Below are 6,000 nucleotides of genomic sequence, written 5' to 3' on the forward strand. Positions count from 1 at the left end.
AACCTTCATTACCAGTTTCGGGCGTCACCTTTTGGTTTAACAACGGCTCCGCGAGTCTTCACCAAAGTAATGGCGGTGATGACGGTGGTACTCCGCCGTCAAGGGGTCAGGATACTGCCATACCTGGACGACTTGTTAATCCTGGCAAATTCCCCAGAACTTCTCCTGTGTCATCTGGATATGATGGTCCGGTTTCTACAAGCCCACGGGTGGCTCATCAACTGGAAGAAATCCTCCCTGGTCCCTGCTCAGAACGTGGTGCACCTGGGAGCGCTATTGGACACTCACAACCAGCGTTTGTTCTTGTCTCAGGAGAAAGTCCTGAAGCTTCAGGACAGGATTCGTTGCTTCCTTTCTCGTCCGCAAGTGTCGATACATTTGGCAATACAGGTGCTGGGCCTCATGGTCTCAGCATTCGACATGGTGGAGTATGCTCCATTCCATTCTCGCCCCCTCCAGAGGCTGATTTTAGCCAAGTGGGACGGCCTGCCTCACCGGATCAGGTCTCAGATGATCTCATTGACTCCGGAGGTCCGTCTGTCGCTACTTTGGTGGCTCCAGGACCAACAGTTGTGCAGAGGCCGTCCCTTCTGGATATCCAACTGGGTCCTGTTGACGACAAATGCCAGTCTAAGAGGTTGGGGCGCGGTGCTGGAGCAACACTCCCTTCAGGGTCAGTGGACCAAGGAGGAATCTCTCTTCTCGATCAACATTCTGGAGTTGCGGGTGGTCTTCAATGCGTTGAACCTAGCCCAGCATTTAATTCAGAACCGTCCTGTTCAAGTACAGTCGGACAACGCCGGCGAGTGGAGCCTCCATCCAGAAGTGTTTCAACTCCTAGTGGAAAAGAGGGATCTTCCAGATGTAGATTTGATGGCGTCTCAACACAATCGCAAGGTTCTGGTCTTCGGAGCAAGGACAAGGAATCCTCAAGCAGCATTCGTGGATGCGCTGGCGGTGCCGTGGAGGTTTCAGCTGCCGTACGTGTTCCCTCCGGTGTCACTCCTGCCCAGGGTAATTCGGAAGTTCAAGCAAGAAAAAGGAAATCTGCTTCTCATAGCTCCGGCATGGCCCAGACGGCACTGGTTCTCAGACCTGCAAGGCCTATCGTCAGAGTGTCCACTTCTACTTCCACAACGCCCAGACCACCTCGTTCAGGGCCCCTGTGTCTACCAGGACCTAGCCCGGCTGTCTTTGGCTCTTGAAGCTTCCGTCTTGAGGGCTAAGGGTTTTTCTGAAGAGTTCATTAAAACTATGTTGCGGGTCCGGAAGCCGGCTTCTGCTCGGATTTACCATAGGGTCTGGCATTCCTACTTTGTTTGGTGCACATCTCATAATTATGACGCTTCCAAGTTTAGTACAGCCAAACTTTTGGCTTTTCTGCAGCAGGGTCTAGATTTAGGCCTGCGTCTGGCCTCCCTCAAGGTTCATATTTCTGCCTTGTCGGTTTGGTTTCAGAGAAAAATTGCGACTTTACCTGATGTTCATACTTTCACTCAGGGTGTGTTGCGTATCCAACCTCCCTATGTCCCACCTGTGGCTCCTTGGGACTTGTCGGTGGTTTTGGTGGCATTACAGGAGCCTCCGTTTGAACCTCTGGGTTCAGCTGACCTTAAGTGGCTTTCCCTTAAGGTGGTGTTCTTGCTGGCTATTGCCTCTGCTAGAAGAGTGTCGGATCTGGGTGCCTTGTCTTGTAGTTCCCCATATCTGATTTTTGGGTCTGGGACTCGGGATCGACAACAAAAAGGTCGACACACCTTAGGTCGACGCCAATTGGTCGACACACCTTAGGTCGACATGGACAAAATGTCGACAGGAACAAGGTCGACATGGAAAAAGGTCGCCATGAGTTTTTTATGTTTTTTCGTGTCGTTTTCTTCGTAGAGTGACCGGGAACCCCAATTAGTGCACCGCGTCCCCTTGCATGGCTCGCTTCGCTCGCCATGCTTCGGGCATGGCGCCTTCGCTTCGGGCATGGTACCTTCGCTCTGCTACCGCTTCGCTCGGCACAGATTACCGTTCCAATCATAGTCCACGTGGATCGTTAAGTATGAAAAGGTTCCAAAAAAGAAAAAAATCGTGAAAAACTCATGACGACCTTTTTCCATGTCGACCTTGTTCCTGTGGACCTTTTGTCCATGTCGACCTAAGGTGTGTCGACCAATTGGCGTCGGCCTAAGGTGTGTCGACCTTTTTGCTGTCGTCCTGGAGTCCGGATACCCTGATTTTTCACCGTGACCGGGCAGTTCTTGGGACTCGTCCCGGATATTTGCCTAAGGTGGTTTCTTCGTTCCACCTTAATAAGGAGATTGTGGTTCCGTCCTTTGTCTCTCCTGATTTGTCTCCCAAAGAGCAGTCTTTGGATGTGGTACAGGCTCTCCGTATCTATGTGAAGAGAACTGCTTCTATTCGAAAATCTGATTTTCTCTTTGTTTTGTTTGGATTTCACAAACGTGGCTGGCCTGCTCACAAGCAGACCCTGGCCAGATGGATTAGAATGGTGATTACACATGCTTATGTGAGGGCTGGTCTGTCAGCTCCTGCTCATATTACGGCCCATTCTACTCGGTCTGTTGGACCCTCTTGGGCGGCCCAACGTGGTGCGACCCTTGAACAATTGTGCAAGGCGGCTACGTGGTCCTCAGTGAACACGTTCATAAGGTTCTATGCCTTCGATACTGCCGCTTCCCAGGATGCTTGCTTTGGACGCCGGGTTCTTGTGCCCGCTACAGTGCATCCCCTCCCATAAGGAACTGCTTTAGGACATCCCCAATGTCTATCCTTGTGGAGCCCAGTGTACCCCGCAGCAGAAAACAAGATTTATGGTAAGAACTTACCTTTGTTAAATCTCTTTCTGCGAGGTACACTGGGCTCCAGAAGGCGCCCACCCTGACGCACTTAGCTTCTTTGGGTTGGTATGGCATTAGCCGCTGACACTTCTCTTGTCGTGAGAGTGTGGTGTATGTGGCTACTAACCGTTGTCGTCTCTTTTCCTGCTACTGCATTGGGCTGGTTAACTAAAAACTGAGTTCCTGTGCAGGGAGGCGGGGTGATATAGGAGGCGGCGCTATGCATTCTGGGAACAGTCAAAGCTTTGAGCCTGTTGGTGCCTCGGATCAAGATTCTACTCTACACCCCAATGTCTATCCTTGTGGAGCCCAGTGTACCTCGCAGAAAGAGATTTAACAAAGGTAAGTTCTTACCATAAATCTCGTTCTTTGGTGCCATGTGCCAGAAAGAGAATTGCCGTACCCCCACACATTTTTCCAAAAAGGACATAAGGCACATGCCTCATGGGGAAGTGGCATAACAAAATTGATCGCAGGGATACTCATGCTATGATGTCTCTTCCCACATTGCAATTAAGCAGCTCTAGGTAGTGGACAGCCGCACTCCAATCCCTTGCAGCCACACTCTACATAGATCTGCTCAGCAGAAATGCTGATAATTTTTTCACAAATTACAAGGTAAGCTTCAAATAGAATGATCTAGATTAGAATTCTCTAGCTTTCTATGCAAGGGAAGATAGCTCAATGAATAGACTGTATGACTACAATGCCACAGGCAATGGGTTCGAATCCCAAGTATGTCAGCATCTTGAAATTTAATAAAGGACAGTGTGACTGACTAACAGAGAGCTCTCAAGTTAAGTTCATGAATGTTGTATAGGTAGTAGCGACGGAAGGGGTGGGGGTAGGAGACGGGGCGGCCAGGAGTTGCTGGACTTCAAAAAGGGGGGAAGCTGCAAGTGAAAGTAATTAAAACACTGGACACTGGATAGCCACGTCTGGATGGACACAGCACAGCCACTTGTATGGAGTATGGACACAGCACAGTCACTTGTATGGAGTATGGACACAGCACAGTCACTTGTATGGAGTCCGAAGCCTCTGGACACAGCACAGTCACTTGAACCAGCAGAGTATAATGCAGCAACAGCAGCATACCTCAGAACAGAATGAAATAGCGCAGGGTCACTTCGCGGGTCCCTTATATAGGATCCAAAACCCGTGAAAATCCCACGGTGTATGATGTTTTGCCACAATCTGGAATCTGAGTCTGCAGGAACACCCGAGCCCTGGCTCATGTAGACTCGGATCCCGGAGGTTCGGGCGTGTTCAAAATTTTCTAAAATACAAACCGCTCATCTCTATTTAAAATTTTATACAAAATTGCACTTTAATAAATGTAGCCCTTAATATTAATATGAGGTGTATTAATGGTTGAGCATACTCCAATATACCAATGAAATAAACATTTTAGGTGTGTTACTTTGTGGTTTGGCAAATCAGGAATTTACTATTGGTCAGTTTGCATTGATATCGCATGTCAAACATGACTTCACAAACCAAATCGCGGCATCTCACCATCGAACCAAACATCATCAAAATAACATTGCAGCAATGCCAATCACAGATTTACTAAGACTCGTGAGGCTTGTTCAGATGTGTTTGTTCTTGCTGCTGCCGTTGCTGTCTTTTACCGTATGCAATTGTGATTATATGCTAATATGGGCAGAAGATAACCGGAGCATAGGGACGCACACTGCCATCACAAAATTTCTGTCCAACAATGTCAAATTGCTGAATCATCTATACCATCGTCACAAATCGGGTCATATCGCAGAGTCTGATTGCCTCTGATGACGCGCAGGTTGAGCTTCTCTCCCGGGAATCTGAGGGCTCTCCAGTAGCAAGTAAGACCGCAACTGCTAATTTATTCACATACAGAAAATGGCGTCTGAATGACCATGACAGGCCTGCATTTACCCACCCACTCCCCGTCCCACCCCCAAATGCATTCTTCCTGTCACTCACTTTGCGGCTAATTCCTCGGTGCGACTGCAATCGTAATTCACTTGCTGGACATATGCACTGTGGCTCAGACGCATGTGCAGGAAGAAAACATTGAGCAATGTGGGTACAATAGCTGCTTTGTGACCGCACCTGAATGAGCCTCCGTGTTTACCAGCACCAGAATCGCAACACAATGCACAAAATCAATGCATTTGTTTTCATAATCGTGTTTGCATTTGTAAACCATTCTGAGTAGCACAATCTCAGTCAGGATGCTTATAAAAGGCCACCAATCAGCTCCAGCACTCTCTTTCTGCTGACCAGCATGGCTGTGGCAGGATGTTGAGTCCTGTGTACTGAACTGAACAAACACCAGTAATTTGGTGGTTTTGGGGCGTTTTTATAACTGCATGGGATTTACTCCGATTTTTTTCGTCTTTTTGTGAAATTGGGTTCGTACAAAGACTTATATAGCCAAAGATCGGAAACCCTACAATAAAGATCTATACATACTGTATAATAAAACTGTAAGGGTTCTGTCTGTACATAATACATTTTGCTTTTATTTTTTCGAGAATTATACTTCTATGGACTGTTTATGGACCACCAAGACAAATTTGTTTTTGAGATTTTCATCTGTCTGTATGTTCTGATATCACGCAAAAACTACCGTATAAATTTGGATCGCATTTTCACTATTGTATGGCTTAGTGACCTAGAAAGAGACTGAGGTATGTACAGGTATGATCTCGATCTCACATCAGGGAGAGGAGCAATAAAGGAAAACCAGAGTCTTGACACTCGGCGAATGCAGTGTGCAGGGTCCTCAAGTGCAATATGACTATACAGTATGTGTGGAATTTTTAAACTCACTTAGTGCAGCTGGACTGCCAGCGTTAAGTCACCCATATGTTTTATTTATTACACAAACTAGAACCAATAAACCTAGAAATAATGACACAGACAACTGTATTAATTGGAAAAAATGGAGGTCACAGCCAGATTTATTAAATTCTAATCAGAATTGAAAATATTATTCACCGGTGGCGAAAAAGCAGTGTCAACTCGGCCATGGCTTAAAACTTTAATTTTTAAACAAATGGGGCGGAGTTTCCGCCCCTTGCGCAATCCGTCCTGGGTAGAACCATCTCCCCTTAATTAGCACAGTGCTGGTCCCTCCATAAGATGGTGACCTGGTCCTCCC

The sequence above is a fragment of the Pseudophryne corroboree genome, chromosome 5, assembly GCF_028390025.1.
Source record: "Pseudophryne corroboree isolate aPseCor3 chromosome 5, aPseCor3.hap2, whole genome shotgun sequence".
Lineage (NCBI taxonomy): Eukaryota > Metazoa > Chordata > Amphibia > Anura > Myobatrachidae > Pseudophryne > Pseudophryne corroboree.